Source organism: Pelodiscus sinensis, chromosome 2, assembly GCF_052426305.1.
Source record: "Pelodiscus sinensis isolate ZL-2025 chromosome 2, ASM5242630v1, whole genome shotgun sequence".
In the NCBI taxonomy this organism is placed as follows: Eukaryota; Metazoa; Chordata; order Testudines; family Trionychidae; genus Pelodiscus; species Pelodiscus sinensis.
Window position 1 is genome coordinate 195,403,420 of NC_143053.1, and position 18,198 is coordinate 195,421,617.

The 18,198-nt window shown below is 37.5% G+C and overlaps 1 protein-coding gene across 7 annotated transcripts in view; it reads left to right on the plus strand.

Moving 5' to 3' along the window:
* Positions 1-18,198, plus strand: part of TBC1D5 (TBC1 domain family member 5) — a 525,247-nt gene that overhangs the window by 27,173 nt on the left and 479,876 nt on the right. The window contains exon 2 of one of the 7 annotated variants that reach the window (XM_075922101.2): positions 6,404-6,465. The exons of the other annotated variants lie outside the window; for them this stretch is intronic. The gene's annotated coding sequence lies outside the window, so the exon portion shown is untranslated. The remainder of the gene's footprint in view (positions 1-6,403; positions 6,466-18,198) is intronic. 7 annotated transcript variants of the gene reach the window in all.

Consider the following 18,198-nt stretch of genomic DNA (forward strand, 5'->3'; position numbering starts at 1 on the left):
AGATGGGTCCTGCAATAAGGATGTTAAAATGTGGATAATCAACTAATTGAGTAATTGATGGAATTTTGATTAGTTGATAAGCCTGCATGCCCAGCTCCTACTACATTTAAACTGCGGAGCCACAGCAGGGTTAACTCCCTGGTGTGGCCCGAGCTGGCACTAAGCAGTCCCAACTTGCACCATCCCCTGGAGCTAACCCTGCTGCAGCTCTGCCTTTTAAATGTAGCAAGAGCTTCTAGGCTCTTACTACATTTAAAAAGCAGAGGTGCAGCGTCTGAGACCGGTTACGAGTCAGAATAGCTGGTTTCCGGCTCATGACCGGTTCTCTGCTGTGTCTCTGCCTCCCTTGCCCTACCTCACAGATACAGTGTTGGGGGGAACTGCCTTTTAAACTGGCTCCCCCCTGCTCTGTCTCCTGTTCTCCTCCCATGCTGCCTCTGATAGAGGCAGTGGGGTGGAGGGGAGAAGTGACTCGTTGAGTAGTGACTCAATTACCCAATAAGCCCAGGTTTGTCGACTACTCATCTAGTCGCTTACATCCCTATCCTGAATACCAGCTGATTAGGCTACACCATACCCTTCATAACAATGCCTCTTCAAAGACCACTCTCACAATCACTTGCTTCACCAAGAGGTCCATCTCCTTCAACTTGGACAAGTACAAATTCTACTGCTCTAAGTGGGAAGGGATTCTCTTCCCATTGCTTTCTGAGAGAAAGCAAAAATGGTGGGTACAGTTCAATTCTTGACCTCACAGGCCTCAATAGAATAGGCCTCTCAGGCCTCTATCTGTCTACCTGTTAGTCCATTGGGCTCCTAATTGAGCATAGGGCCTCCACGGTCATTCTCCATCTCTTGTGATCCTTAGTGATAGGCTTGATTTGATCCCATGTTAAGCCAGCTGCTTTTATTTCATCCAGGAATCTTCATTGCCATGTTTGTTTGGGACGTCCCCTTTTCCCCTTTGAATTCCATTCTAACGCTTGTCTCATGATTCTCTTAGTGTTGCTCTGGACAATGTGCTATGCCTCCGAGCCATACAGGAGAACTGATTTCACATTGGAAGTGAAAATACATAGTTTTGTTCTTGTTGAAATAGCTCTTGTACCCTAGACGGGTCATAGTATGGCAAAGCTTGAGAGCAGTACAGGCCTCAATAGATCTATAAAAAAAAAAAAAGCAGTGTGTCAAAACAGTGACCCTCAACCTTTATTCCAGCATGGGAGTAGAGGCATTGGTTTTCATCTCAACCTTCTCTTGTAACCTCCACATTACATCCAGCTCACATATGTTTTCTCCAATTTGTGCATGTCAGTCACTGCCAATATAAAGTGTTACCGTTTGGCCTCTCTACAGTGCCGAGAGCTTTTTCCCAAGATCCTGGCACTGGTAATGGCGCATCTCAGAAAGAATGGAGTCATCATCTTCCTTTATCTAGACAGTTGCCTCCTAAAGGCTCATTTCTTTCAGGATGCATGATGAAGAATGCTCTCAAGCATCTGCTGTTTTCACCCCTTTGGCTTGCAAATAAACACAGGCAAATCCACACAGATGCCTACCCTAGCAACTACAGTTCACAGGAGCCCAGCTTGTCGTAATAACTGATACTGATTTTTTTTCCCCATGTGACAGATTCAACACCCCACCATGGCCTTAGTCAAATAACTGCAGGGCAGCCCTGCAAGTCATGGCCCGTGACTGTCTACAAATACTCTGACATATGGCCACCTGCAGTGTTGTCATCAAAACTTCACATCTCTTTAGGTGGTACTTCCAGGTCTGGCTGAACACAGTATATAGACCAAATGTTGCATGCCATCACCAGGGTCCTTTCCATCCCTCCCACAGTCAGAGACTCTCTCACGAGGTGGTTGTGGAGTTCCCTTCACACAACTTTCTCTGTAACTATCACCTGGATTCTTCCCTTATAGGATGGGAAGTACATTTTGGACACCACAGTGCACTGGGGTTGTGTTCCGCCACAGACATTTCAGAAATTTCACTTTACATAAATTTGCTTAAGCTTTGTGCTAATTGTTACGCCTGCTTCCAGTTCCTCCCTTTTATTGAGAACCAAAACTTCAGGATTTACACTTGTATGTTTTACTTAAACTGATGGGGATGGGGGGAGAGCTCGATTCCACTTACTCTGCATGGAATCTATAAGACTCTGGAGCTGGTGTCTCCAGCCTCTTACCTTCCAGGAGTTCTAAATACTACTACAGACTTACTCAGCAGGTCCTTTCCCTGGGAACCCAGATGGGAGATAAATGACAATGCACTGCACTCTATTTTCAATCTCTGGGGCTATCCCACAATGGATCTATAGCATCTACTGTATGTGTACATCTCTCTTCCCTAACATCACATTTTTTTATTTGCATTTTCTTTTAGAAAGCTACTTCCTCTTGTTCCTAATTTTAAAATGATATGCTTTTCTTATTTCCCTTCTTTCTCATCTGGCACAATGTCCACTTCCCTCAAGTGAAAGAAGAAAGTAGTGCGCTCTTGTGACACAGGCTAGTTCCTGCAAACAGAGGAAACACAGCTTCTTTACCCAAGCTACTGTAGATATTGATGTTGGAGACATGGAAAGTTTTAGGCAACCTTAACTGTACCTTAGAAACTTTTATTTTCAGTCACTTTGCGAAACTGTAATAATTCAAGGTGAAATTATGTTTGCTTTTTGCCTCATGCTGAATTTGTTTAGGAAGTTTTTCAGTAGAAATGGTTCAGCCATTTCAGAGAATGGCTTTAGAGGAAAAAAGTGGTTTTGCCAATGTTAAACATTTTCCAACCGTTTCTTTGAGCCTTGGCATCTATGTAATTTGAAGCAGGAACTTGAAATTAGCCAAAGTGATGGTGTAGTGTTGAGTGACGGGTGCCTTTCCCAGCTCCACGAAAATCCATTGCAATTTAGCTAAGGATATAAATCTTTGAAAATTCTAATTTGTACATCATCAGTAGATTTCATCACAGATTTGCTGTTAAAATCTCTGACTATTCCATCTTTACTAAATGTACTCCAGTTACAGAGCTCCCTACATATCAAAGGGATGTCAGAAAATTGGGTGGTTGGGCAAGAAAATGGTAAATCAGATTAAATATTGATAAATGCAAATTCATGTATATTGGAAAACATCCCAACTAATGATGGATTTAAATTAGCTGGTACCATTAAAAAAAAAAATCTCAACGTAATTCTGGATAATTTTCTGAAAACATCTGCTCAATGTCCAGTGACATTCAAGAAAGCTAATGGAATAATAGGAACCAACCAGGAAAGGGACGGATTAAAAGATAAAATATAATGCCACTATATAAATCTATCAAACACCCACACCTTGAACACTATATGCGGCTCTGGCCATGCCATCTCTAAAAAGATATTTAAATTACAGAGAAGGACAACAACAATGATTAGGGATATAGAACTGTTTCCATATGAAGAAAGATGAGAAAAGATTGGGATTCAGCTTGGAAAAGTGATGGCTGAGGCAGGATATGAGAGAGATTTATAAAGTCACAAACAGTGTGGAGAAAGTGAATAAGGTAATGTTATTTACCACTGTGTAGAACATTTGTACTGGGGTTTCTCAAAGAAATGAATAGGCAGCATGTTTAAAACAAATACTAGGAAATATCCATAATGCAGTCATCCGGTGGAATTTGTTTTGTGAATGCCAAAAGTATAAAGAATTCAAAAAAGAATAAGTGTATGGAATAAGGGTTCATCAATAGCTATAAGCCAAGCTGGACAGGGATGCAACTCCATGTTTTCTGGGTGTCTCTAAACCTCTGACTGCTAGAAGCTGGAGCTGAATAACAAGAAGTGAATCACTCTCTAAATTACCCAGTTGTGTTCTGGTACCCTGAAGTTTCTGGGCTAAATGGACCATTGGACTGACCTTAATGGCCATTCTTATGTTCTTACCAAGTTTTCTGCATTTGTTCCCTTGCCCCATAGCTACTACCAACAGTTTGCATCAGTTTTGACATATCTGCTACATGTTTCTCTTCATCCTCCTCTCCCAGGTTGTCCCCAGATTTTGGGGGTGTGTGAACATAGGGTGCTTCTCAACCTGCCTCCCGAACTGGCTATTATATTTTAAGGTTTCCCAGATCCTTGATGTCAAGTATCAGAGGGGTAGCCATGTTAGTCTGAATCTGCAAAAGCGACGAGGAGTCCTGTGGCACCTTATAGACTAACTGAAGTGTAGGAGCATAAGCTTTCGTGGGCAAAGACCCACTTCGTCAGATGCATCTGACGAAGTGGGTCTTTGCCCACGAAAGCTTATGCTCCTACACTTCAGTTAGTCTATAAGGTGCTACAGGACTCCTCGTCACTTTTGCAGATCCTTGATGTGGTGATGAAATAACTTCCAAGCTGCTTTCTGGTTCGGGGGGGGGGGTGGGAATTCTTGCTCCCCAGCCTGTCCCAGGTAATCCTGAAAGTACTAGTAGGGGTGTTCCTTCCCAGTTCTCCCTACAGGCTTTCTACCATATGCTGTGTTTATGGGAATGGAATGTAGGATGTTTCTTCCTAGGTTTTCCTAATGATCTCCCAGTTCCTTTTGAAGATGACAGACTCAGTTATCCCCTGGCTCTTAGAGTTGTTGATCTTTGAAATAGTTGCAATCTCTGCTAGCTTAGATGCACCCAACATTAACAATATACAAAAGTATCTGAGCTGAGGAAGGGAGCCTCTACATGCAAAAACCAGAAGAAATGTAACTAGGTCAATCCATTATGGTCCAATTTAAGCATTAATGTTAGAACAAAGGAGATTTAACAAAAACCTAGTCACTTATCTTGATCTATACTTTTATAAAACATAGTTGTAAGTATAACTATGCTCTTTACTGTAATTCTTTAGTGAATAACCACATTGCAACACAAACTTACAAATAGTAAATGAAGTCCTGTAGCTTAATAGTTACGGTTCAGACAAACTCTGATTCCAAAGGTTCAGGATTAAGCCTGGTCCATTGTGTATCCCAAGAACCTTTTAATCCTTTCATCTTTGAAGAATTTATGGTGTGTAGTTTGAAGGGGAGGAACGTTATTAAAGAAGGTAAGTTTGTTTCTTATTCATATAATGCCATCTCAATATCAGGAGAAAGTATCTTTTTTTAGGTACATCTCATTTATCCCCAACTTAGACGACTATATCCTGAGAGAGGTGTATTTCAAATTCCTTAAAATAGAAGAGTCTTTACTGCTGTTTTAGGGTTTGTAATGTTATCTCAAAGAGAACTTGTGTTTTTTCAGGATGTCTATATTTAGCCAGGAGGAATAGTCCTTTTTAAAGCAAATTGAAATGAGAGTATGAGAGCGTGAAATTATCAACAGCGCTGGTGCACATTTACATTACTTCTACATACTCTTTTGAATGACCACACAACAGAACAAGTACTTTGTTTCCACTATGTTGATTTTTCTTGACAAAACATAGCAGTCTATCCAAAGGAGGGTGTTTAGCCAAGATAAATATAAAATTTATGATTAAGCAAGTGTTTCCTTATTATAATCCCTAAAGAGAATTTGAGACTTGTTAAATATGACATGTCTTAAGTTCTTCTAGGAATGAATTGTCCGCTGTACTTTGAATGCTGAAATACAACCAAACCAATGCAGTTTAAAATGTTAATCTTATCTGTAAAGCAAAACAATTCTGCCTACACATTTGAATAGCAAAATTCATGAATGTGAAATTTGTACATAACATCTTCCTGCAATTTCACAGACCTGTACAGAATCCAAAAATATTTTAGGATGATTTTGCCTATAAGATGTGTTGTAAACGGGGGCAAGCAAATCACAGTTTGGAAAGAACAGCCATGCTTTACATTTCTGGCATGTTTCTTTAAAAAAGACTATAAATTCAACTTTCTGAAGCAAACTACAGTGAGTGTCAATATAGTGTGTTAAATTCACTCTGCAATTACTTTATTAGGGCAGTAGTTTCTTGATAACTTCTTGGTATCATAGTTGTATTTGTAGTGTGGTGTTTTAATTATATTGTGAATGAACTTAGTGGAAATGTAGTGGCCTACTGTATTCCTTGAAGAGTTATGTGCTTCCAAAATCCAGGACAGCATTAGATGTCGCCCAGAATTTGTCCTCCTTACGTTTTGTCTTCACATCTGAATTAATGTTAGTTTGCACAGATTGTATGTTAGGTTATATATAAGAAACAGGCCTCCATTTGCTTGAACTCAGTCCGCCAAAGACTTCTAAAAACTTACGTAGTCTGCAAACAGGCGTGGTTGTTTCACATTAAGATGTTTTGTAGAATTATAAAGCAGCTTTTCTTGTGCTTTCAGATAAAATGTTGACATCCACTAATGAATGAGATACCATCTGTAATAATTAAGGTTATTCTACTTGTTTTCCCCTGCAGCACAACTTCTAAAGGTTTAGAGAAGATAGGGAGAGAACCACTAAGAAAGCTATAGCAGTATTGTAAGTACTGCACTGAAAAGAAAATGTGAATTAAGAATGTTATAAAGAGGCTGTCCATTTATATTTGGGAAAAAATGAGCTACATTAAAGGATTGCATGTAAAATACAGAGCAGGATGTATTGTAGGAATTGTGTTAATAATTTATAAGGAAAAAACTGTCGTCTTGTAAAATCTGAATTGTATCCTTATTCAGTGTAATCAGGAATTTACCAATAGCAGTGAAAAATATTTCCCTAGCCAACAAAGATTGATCTAGTTTATATACATTTGTTTATTTAAAACTATCAGAATTTAGAAAATTATTGTAGTTTTGCAGGTTTGTCATTTGTTTTAGTGACTTATTGTTTAGGTTATTTTGCAGAATTATTTATTTGCTGATTTATTTATGTATTTCATTATTTATTTATTTGATTATTTAGTAAATTATTTATCTGATGAATTATTAATACATCTTCATGACATGCTTTAAATTATTTATAACTTAATTTTGAGTTTATTGCTTTTCGACGCTGCATTGTTACTGACTAGTTTTGATTTTTTTTTTTTACTTTAATTTTCAAGAACCAAGTATTAGCTCTAAGGGAAAAGTGTAGTCATTGCAAGATCCATGGATGTTTTTCATATGAAGTAATTTACCATATAAAAACAAATTGTATATAGCTGTATTTTTCTTAACATTACAGTTTACCTGTATGAGTTTTTACTCCACTTATTCCTAGAAATATAAATATTAAATGACTGACCTTCAGCAAGGAAAAAAAAATTAGAAATGTATAAAAATAGTGTTGTTTCTTATACACCTATTCATTATTGTTCTTATAGTTGTGGAAGTTGATTCCAGTATTTTTGGTATATAAAGATGCTTTTTTTAAATGAAGACTCTTGATAGCAAAATATCTTTTCTGTTAAAATCATAAGAATTCTTCTCAAGGGGTGAATCAGTTCTACTGTGACCTTTTAAAACGTGATATGTATATGCACATACAATGTGCAGATGTATATGTCAGATTAAAATTTACACATACATACTGTCCTCCCATTTAAGACAATTTTGCAATTCTTGGGGGCAGATTTTTTTATATCAATAGAGAATTTATAAATTCCTCATACTTCACATATTTTTTTCCCATAGGTCAATAACTGTTAGCCACTACTTTATGTAATTCCCAAAGAACCATTGTTAGTGTACAGAACATCTGACCAGCTTTTGATGGTGCTATCTTTAGGCAGGTCTCTTAAATCTGGGTTTTCGCTCAATGAAATATTGAAATTAAAGGCTAAATTCTTGCTTCATATATGAAAGTCAGCTTCTAGGAGTTTTGTACATATATCTGAGATATGAATATGTCAGTATAACTTACTGTTTATGGCCCCTGTGATCTGAGAAACTATTAATGTTGTATCTAAACTTATCTATTTAACTTCCGAATCTAATAAGTAAATTGCCTTTTTAATCTGACTCTACCTGGTACCCTGTACGAAAGCATACGCTCCTTCCTACCTTATAGGAAAGCGTAGTGACTAAGGCCCTATTGCATTGCACTAATGGGGATTTAATGAACAGGGCAATGCAGTAGTTCCCATAGAAAAGTGCCGTGTGCATAACATGGCCTTTATTCTATGTTTAGTGCTTGAAATGAATTACTATATACTTTAAAGTTTTAACACAGCATGGAAAAGCTGTATTGTACGTTTCAAGTTAGGATGCTGTTGAAATACAGTAGAAATGGCCTCTGTAGACAGGTTTCACTATAGAACTTAAATTATGCATGTGTATATCCAAATTCCTTATTTTGAAATATTGAATGTATGAATATTTAATTGGTATCTTGCTTTAGTATCTTCATATGCTTGCCTTAAAGGAAGCTGTTTCCTTTGATTTATATACATGGATAAAAATGTGTATACAGTATGTATCAATGGCTTTTTCTTTCTATAATATTAGATGAGCTGTGGTAGATAATGATAGTAGTTAAAGATTTTTATTCTGAGATTTACCACTGTTGTGTAAAACACATGTAGGTGGTATATCTTTTGGATTATTTTACTTTCTAGAAATATTTTATATGTTTAGAGAGGTCAGATAGATTGCAACTCTTAATACAATGGTGTAGACGGGATGGTGTAGACGGAGCTTGATCCTGCCTTGAGGGCGGGGGGCTGGACTCGATGACCTCTCGAGGTCCCTTCCAGTCCTATTATTCTATGATTCTATGATACTCTGAAAAAGCCCAAATATTTTCACTATTTTGGGAAGAATTTGTGAATTGTTTTGTTTTCTCTCTATTTGAACACTTTGGTTGAACCTGAAAACTGCAAGGGAGTTCCTTAATAAACATTAAAGTTATATGTCATGTTTGCTAAAATTTTGTAGTTACTCTTATTTTGCTGCATACGTGAAATCTTATTGTTGAGTGAGATCTGTTACGCATTGTTACAGATAACAGCAGGTAAAGTGCTGTCAGTATAGTCTGTTTCAAGTTTTTCAGTGTATGAAACATTTCCTGAAATATGCATTACTATAGTTACAAGGGTAATATAATGAAGCTTATGTGTTGGCACTGAGAGTAGCTACTTCATAATTATGACAAGTGGAAGTACAGCCAAAGGTGCATTAAGCAAGAGAGTTCTTTCACACCTAATCCTTTTTCTGGATGGCACAAAAAAATGAATTTAGTCCCTAAACTACTGTATTTTTAAAGCACTGATTCAGTTGTCCTGAAATGTGTTTTGTGGCTTTTATATTATTTTTGTTCATAGTTCAAGAACTGAAGTATAGAACTTTTGCTTGTTGACCTAAGCACTACTAAGGACTCAAAAGGATCTTAAATTCTGGAAACAATTCTACAGTGTTAATACATATTTCTGCTTTAATATATTTTAGTTTATATACATTTAGTTAAAGGCATAATTTCATATTCTAGAAAGAGAATTATTTGTGACCATGTGCATGGTATGACTATAAGGATGGCTTTCCTCCTGCAGTTAAGTGGGAAAATGCTGATTTTTTTTAAATAGTTTTGTAAACGAATTTTATCATCTTGTAAAGTGCTAGACCCACTGTCCTCGTAACTGAAGTCTGCTATTTAGCATCAGGAAAAGGAAGTACAAGCCACTCCAGGCTGACCCAGTGTTTTTAAGCCCCTCTTGGGATCCTGCTAGTAAGGGTGAGAGGGTAATTCATTGCTTAGGGTTATTCAGTTCTTGGCCTGCTGCTGAAATTACTAACCAAGATGATGTACTTAAAGTACTGCATGGGAGCTTTTTTGGGGATAGGGCAAAACACTATATTTATTGGTAATACATATAGCAACCAACATTTATCATATGATCTATTACACACTCACTCACTCACTCACTCACGCTCCCTCACTCTCATGCTCTGTCTTGTTGCTTCCCTTAAGTGCACTGGCCAGGTGAGTTAGATGGGGGAGGGGTGGAGCTGGGCGTCTGCCAATCGGGATTGATGCTCCTATGTTGACAGATTTATTGAAGCATAAGCTTTCGTGGGCAAAGACCCATTTCATCATGTACTTTGATTTATAGTAGCTCCTCTCTCACGCAACTCTAATATCATATGCATATGCAAAATCTGTGTGAGTTATCATATGCATATGCAGTTAGTTGTCTCTGGCGCCTTCTTCCGGGTGTTGTCTTAATGTTGCCACATTCTTCAAAGAAGGTACTTCCAAAAGATGGCACCTGCTGCTGACTCCCAAAGCAGCCATATGTCCAGTCTTCTTTCAGTGAGTCCATTTAACAGATCTTATTGTCCTTGGATCTGGCTTCCATCCCCTCTCTAGCTGTTGCAACTCTCTGGAAGTGCTTTCCCACCTTATCCATTCACACCTTATTCAACAGGGAAATCTTTTAAGTAAAAGGGGAGAGATCTGTTCTGGTACAAAAACATTCTCTTTACCTTACGTATTTTTAGGGACTTTTCTACCAAAACTTAGTACAAAGTTTCTGTTTCTATATGAAAAGACACACAGTTTCTATATAAAAAGGGCTTAATACAAAGAGACATAAAAGGACTTGATACCAAGTTAAAAACTTAATGCAGAGATTATATGAAGATGATCCACAGTCATGAAAATGATTAATACAGACATGTATCTACATTGATAACAATGACAATATTTTTTGTGATATGGATACTTTTATTTATCAGGAAGCAAAGTGAAATGACTAACACACTTCACATAAGCCACTGACCTGCCATCTGATAGAGCAGTGGTCCCCAACTTTTTTATGCCGCGGACCAACAAATCCATTCAGAAACGTTTGGCTGACTGGTAACGTTTGATTTGCATACTTGCATATTCATTATACAAATAATGAACATGCAAATATTGTTTCCTGTCCTTCTAGCCCCTACCCTGACCCTTCCTTCCCAGTGCCTAGCACCCTTTGACCACCACCACTACGCTCCATGCAACTTTTGACCCTTTAACCTCTGACCCCTACTAGCCCATGCCAACACCTGCCATTACTGCTGTCTGGGCAGGGGTAGCGGCGCCCATGCTCCTTCCTCCTTTGTGCCCTCTCCTTCCCCAAGCATGTTTTGCACTCCCAAAGGCAGGGGACGAACACGGAGCCTTGATCATTACTGAGCAGGGAGGGAGGTACTTTCTGCTTCTCCATCTCCTGCTGCTGCCTCAGTCCCAATGCAAAAATCAACCACCATGGCTGTCGGAGCCAAGCCGCCGTGAACCGCTGGCTTCAGCTGTGGCAGCCACTGTGGTCCAGCAGCCAGCAGTTCAGAGACTGGTACCAATCCACAGACCAGCAGTTGGGAACTGCTGGGATAGAGAGTCTATTATCTGACTTCAGGTGTACTACTGAATAGTATGGTTCTGTAGACGTCAGATTGGATTCTATTTAAACTCCTGCCCTAAAGATAAAAGGATTTACAAACTCTTAGTAAATTCCTCTGAATAATATACTCTCCCTGTCATGCTAAATTAATATTTAGTATTTGTCGTCTTTTGTCTTCACCTTCTGTTGGCTGTTCCTACAGAGTCTGTGGAATACCTCTATACAGTATTTTATGTCATCCATCACTATGGTATTATGGAAACACCAAAAGAAGTAAATATCTCCCACTCAGCAACAAGGTGGGTGAGGTATTCTGAGTTGATTATCTCACCTACCTTGTCACTCTATTAGCCTGAGACCCTCATGGCTGCAACCATACTCCCAGGTAATTTTATCCAAATAACACAGTAGTTGTACGTTCTTTTAAAAGAGATAGTAGGGAAGTATTCATGGACTTCAGGTAAATTACAGCAGTTTAGTTTTAGGAAATAAGGAGCAGCAAGCAGTGGATGACCAGCCAGTTGTCTGCAAAGCTGTTTCTTTTGCTTTATATACATGGTTAAAAACGTGTGCACAGTATGTATTAATGACTTTTTTTCTTAGATGAACAACTTAGATAATGATAGCCTCAAGATTTTTATTCAAAGATTTACCACTATTGAGTAAAACATGCAGCTGTGACATCAGGCAGTAAAGTCTGCTTTTGAAACGAAAGCTAGTACTGCTTCATGGATGAAACAGAATTTGCTTGGTCTCGAGCAGTGTTTCCTTTTGCCACAATGAGACTTATTACCTATGTAATTAGGATGAAACAAACATTTACAGTACAAAAAGAGGTGTCGTTTTTACCTGGGTCAGCCTGGCCATATGAAAATAGCAGTGAAGACATAGCAGCTCTGCCTTTAATTTGGGTTAGCAGCTCAAGGTTATAGGTTTCAATTTGGTTTGCTAAGCTGAGTTAAAAGCCCAGTTGTCATGTCTTCACTGCTATTTTAGCCCAAACTAGCTAACTTAAGCTGGTATCTTTTTTTCAGTGTAAATGCACCCAGAATATAGATTTGAGAGGAGTGAACCCATCTTTATAATTTATGTATTTCAAAAAGTATGCTCAAGGAATTAGTAGAGAAATATTAATATCTTTCAATATAATATTTGAATTGAAAATATCTGCATTGGATTAGGTAAAAATGAAGGTTAAAGAAATTGATAATTTACCTTGTTTGCTAGAAAAGATACTCTTCAGCATATTTTTTCAGTGTGCAATGCAAGATGGCCAGAACTGACAGTGATGGCAGCATGACATTAAGAAAAATTGCAAGCATCTTAAAGAAAAATTAGGTTCAAAGAAGGCAAAGACCACAATGTCTACTATTTTAAGTTGAAATGCCCAGAGGCATGTACAACATTGACTTGGAAAAAAAATTCACAGTAAACCTTTGCTGCAGTGACCAGGAAAATAAAGTTATCTTTGGGATGTGGGGGGGTGGAAAGATATTTCTTCCAGAGAAATTGCTGTACTAAACCTAAGATGATCACACTGTGTTGTGGTCAGAGAGGAGTAAACAGTTGTTCTTAATTGAACTCAGAGTCCCAGGGGAAGACAGAGTTGTGGAAACATGTGAAGTCAAGAGGAAATAGGCATGAGAAAGTAGTATAATGATAGGAACTTGTGGGTATAGGGCTGGCAGCCGGTGTGTACTTTTGGACAACCTGTGTTGGGACTTGGATGAGCAATTGTGAGCAACGCTGGCTATAAATCTTCTAGTACTATTAAAGTATAATACTTCTCTCAACAAGAATATATTTGTGTTTATACTTGTGCAGTGTATATGTATATGATGCAGTTATTAAGCGCTCAGATAATACATCACAAAATTAAGACTTCACAATCTGTGTGAATATATATAAATAATTTTAATTACATGATGTTGTAATATTCAGCTTTATCAATAGCATTCTACACATTTATAGCCTTTTATTATTACACTTATGCTGTTTTCTTTGTCTTGTATTTTTAACCAAGAGCTTTTTCTCAGACTTTTTCTCATATAGCCAACGTAATGCATAGTTTGTAGAATGTCTCCCTTTGTTTCATAGCAATGGTAGCTGTGTTAGTCTGATCTTAGTAAAACAAAAGGAAAAATATATAGCAGTGAGTGTGTGGACCACTGTCATCTCTAAGTTTTTATAAGATCATCCATCATCATGGTATCTCAGTGCTCCCATGAGAAATAAATGTCTCCTATTCAAGTAGCAATCAAATATTACCTCTGTTGAAACTATAGCATTTAAAAGTGATAAGTAAGTATTTAATGTACTTCTGGTTTATTAATGCAGTTCAGCTTTAGGAAGCCAGGAGGAGCCAGCAGGAGATGGAGATGACCAGTTAGCTCTTTGCGGACTAGAAGTTGGTGATACACAGACCATAGTTCGAGAACTACAAGCTCAGTACACTTTTATATGACAGATTTCTCTTTCTCCCTCAAGTGTATGTGTAATGATTCAGGAAAAGTTTATACTAGGAATGCTTGTTAATATGTATAATGCTACAACTATATCAGCAAAAATATAGTGGGGGTGCAGAATATATCTGAAAATCTGCCCTTTTTGCCTGCCCTTTTTGCCAGCATAACTTATTTTAGCTCCTACACAAAATAAACTATACCAGCAAAAGTGCAGTTTTGCTGGAAAATCTGCATTTACACTATTTTTGCATTTACATTTTTGCTAGTATAGCTATGCTGGACAGATCATGTCATCACACCACTGATTGGCACAGTTGTGCTAGCAAATGATATCTTCACACCCATTTTATAGATGGAGAACTGAGACAGAAAGGTTCAATAAATTGAAGATCATGTGGGAAGTCTGGAGCAGAGAAGAAAACTGAACTTAGGTCTTTCAGTCCCAAGGCTTGGAGCATCCTGCATCTAAATATGTGCTCTGTCTTGCAAACATTAGGCATGTGCTTAGTTTGACATGTGACTAATCATTTGTGCATGGGCAAACTGGAGGAATGGTGTCTCAGGAGGAAGCCATATTTGTAACAATGAGTAGCACCTTAGTTACTGACACAGGTGTAAGATCACAAGCTTTTATGGATAAAACTCATCTATTAGTCTCTAAGGCCATGTCTACACTATGGGGAAGATCAATGCTGCTGCGGTCGATCTTCCAGGGTTTGATTTAGTGGGTCTAGTAAAGACCCGCTAAATCAGAGTGCCCCCATTGATACTCCTGCATCTCACAAGGATTAAGGGAAACTAACAGGAACATTTGCTCCCATCGACCTCCCGCTGTGTGGATGGTGCGGAAACACTATTTAAGATACGTTTTCTCCAGCTACATAATTGATAGAGCTGGAGTTGTACATCTTAAGTCGACCTTCTGCTGTAGTGTAGACCAGACCTAAGATGCCATAGGACTAATCACTGTTTTGGAGGAATGATGTAAGGTTTGTGGAGAATTGTGTCCTAATGTACCTTCAGTTTAGACCTCAGCAGGAGCAAATATTTTGGTATTTTATAAACTAGGTAACTTTTGTTTTTGTGTGTGTGTTGAAGAGGTATCTATCATTTAGTAATTTTGTTTTAAAGCAGATTAGCTCTTTGAAATATATGGTTTTGAGGAAGATTGTCGTCACCAACAAACAGGCATTATTTTCTATTTAAGTTACTTCACTGCTAAACATGTGTACCTTATTTTCCAAGTGCAGAGGAAGATTTTTTCCTTGCCCCAAAGAAGATACTATATAAACATAAATTGTTCAGAGTTGTCGTAAAGTTTACTCATTGTTTCATAGAGTGCTTAGTTCTACATTATAGGAGTATGCCATTTAGTAGTATTTCCTTTTAATTATTACAGAGATATAATACTTTATATAGTGAAAGTAACTATTCAATATTTTGTTTCTTGTTTCCATTATTGGAGATATTTAATTCAAATAAGACCTTTTTTTTGTAAACACTCATGATAGTTAGAAGGAAATAAGTGGTTTCAAATAAGTGAAACTTAAAAAAAAATATCCAACAACACCCACGTTTAGACAACTTTTAGAAACATTTTGCCTTTATTAACCAGTAGTAATCTATAAATCCACAGTATTACTCTTAAGATTTTGTCCACAAAGTAAGTGTAATATATGTACTATTATTTGATTTTACTTTCTTTCATAGAATGCTTGTGAAGGAATATACAGTACCTTATTTACCTTAGAATAGAGAAATTTTAAATAAAGACCTAATCTGTTGAGTGAAATTTTCCATTACATCTAAAGAATGCTTTCCAGTAATCTGGTGAATGAAAGTAGTGATGGTTTAGAAGTTCCTGCCTTCATGACCTGCAGTTATTGCAGAATAATGGAGAGTTTCATTTTTAGATAGCTTGCTTGAATTCAGTTTGTCAGTAATGAAGAAGTTTCTGCCTTGTGATAGCAGCTTGTTGATGTCAGTTTGGTGCCTCATGCACACTCGTTTAGTGGCATCTCCATTCATTCATATTACTGAAATGTCACCACAGCTAGCCAAGTCTGCAGACGGGTGAAGTGGGGGAGGAAAGGGAGCAACTGCCGTGGGACCTGGTGATTCAAAATGGCTGGGGCTCCGAGGCCCTTTAAATTGTGTCTTGGAGCCCTGCATAGTGTACTCCAGGTAACACTGAGGGCTGAGCGGAGGGTACACTATGCTCTGAGTGATGCTAAAGGCTGGCTGCCCCACCTCTCCCTTCTACACGAGCCCCTGTATGTTCCAGGGCCATGAAGCTTGTCCCCCACCCCCTTGCCTCCCATCCATTGACCTGATGAATCTGCTCCCCAGCAGTTAATAGGCAGTTCAGTTTCAATAGAAAGCTTAACACCTAATAGATGTGGAGGCTGAATTTATTTCTTAACTCCAGAGATAATTTGTCAGGGTGGATTTGATTTAAATTAAATTGATTTAAATCATGATTTAAATCACTACTCAGGAAGATTTTAAACAATTTCATCATGGTTTTCTACATACAAAGTGCATTCTTGTTGGTTGTTATAACCTTAATACATATTTTTCACAACTCAGAAATAGATGTAGAAGGTACACACTGTACATTTTTAAACTGATTTATTTTGAAAACTTTTCAGATTGGTTTTACAGCTGAAGCAGAAAATGAATGATTAGTTATTCCATTTACCAAAGGTAATTGAAGTGCATATTTATTAAATCATTGGGAGGTGAACTATCTCCAATTCAACAGGTTCATTATTAATATTTGGAGGATATTCTTGTCATGTTGGATCAGGAGGAGAACATAATTGGACAGGCATTTCAATGTTATGTATTCTGGTTTTTTTAACGGCAAACATAATATTTTAATAAAAGAATTATATGATTTTTTTAAATTTGAACAGTCAATCAGATTTGTTTTTGTTATTTTTGAAATAAAATAGTTAAATGTTATTTAAAAAACAGAGTAAATTGACTGTCAGCCAAGTGAATGTGAGAGATTTAAAATATTGGCTTCTGCAGCCAACTTGGGTCAGCTTCATCTTAGTTTTCCTGTTTGTTCATAATCTGGGAAAGAAAAACAAACTTTCCTGCTTTTCCGGTCTCAGATAATTTCTCAGATTGGAAAAAATTAGTCCAAAGGAAGAAAATATTCTTTCTACACCAGCAGAAGAAGCTACTGTTGTTAAAAGTGAGATTACCACTTCAACAGTCTCTGAATTCAAGTGTTTAAGTGTCTTCCACCATTTCACTGGGGTGTGACTTTCTTTAAAACATCACCAACAAACATGTATATTTTGAATGGTTCCCCATTAGCTCTGAAGTTTTATAGTTAGCATTATGTAGGGATGATTGCTAGATGTCCATGTCATAGCTAACTCTTCTTCAGCAGTGAAAATTTGACCCTGGTACTGAGTATTGAAATATTTTCAAGAAAATGAGCTGGAAACAGTGCTTGTCCCATTCACTTTTTAATGCTTGTAATTTAACTCTGTCATTACAAATTTCTCTTTTTAAGATCTCAGTCAATTCCTTCAAAATTTTAACAGCATCAGCAATAAAACACCTGGTTCCCTGCATTTTGTTAAAGGCTACTGAAGTAGGCTTCAGAGTACTCAGCATGTGTTCAACATTTCTCTGAAGCTCAATGTTGAGAAGATTGTTTGTGATAGTGTCATCTATTTTTCCATGATTTTTTTTTCACAAACTGTCATCAGATCAGACCAGTTCTTGATACAGTGATCAAAACAGTCCACTTTTTTTCAGAGAAGCTGCTGCAAAGTGGCTGTTATGGAAGTATTTTGCAATTTCACCAGCATTAGCCTTTATCTCTGCAAAACGGAAATCTTTGGCTAGGGGGTGCATCAAATGAGCACTGTAACTGTATGTTATTAGCATGGAACTTTCTTCACCCTCTTCTAAATTTTTTCTCATCTTGGCTACATTTGCAGCATTGTCTGTGTCCAACCTTCATACTAGACATTTGAATTTTTTTCACAGTTTGTTATAGCTTTTACTGCTATTTCTTCTAAGTATTCTGCTGTGTATGCATTTTCTGATGTATCAGTTTTTTTCTATAGGGAAGACATTCCTTTCTTGTTGTCACACAAGCACATACAACAGAATCATTGTGGACTTTGCTCTACCCATCAAGACTCAGGTTAACAAATTTACCCTTTAGACCAGGGGTCGGCAACCATTCAGAAATGGCATGCCGAGATTTAACTTTTTCACTTCTATTTATGGATCTGCGTGCCATTATTAATTTTTAAAGTAAATAGTTCCACCATTAGTGGCTGAGAACCAATTCTTCCTGCTGCCAGGATCTCTGTATTTTTTAAAATATACTATTTTGATGGCTTTTCTTCTTCCCTCCCTCTGGCTTCTGGTGCCTCAGAAAACACCAGGCCCAGTGCACATGGGGGAAGCTGGAGA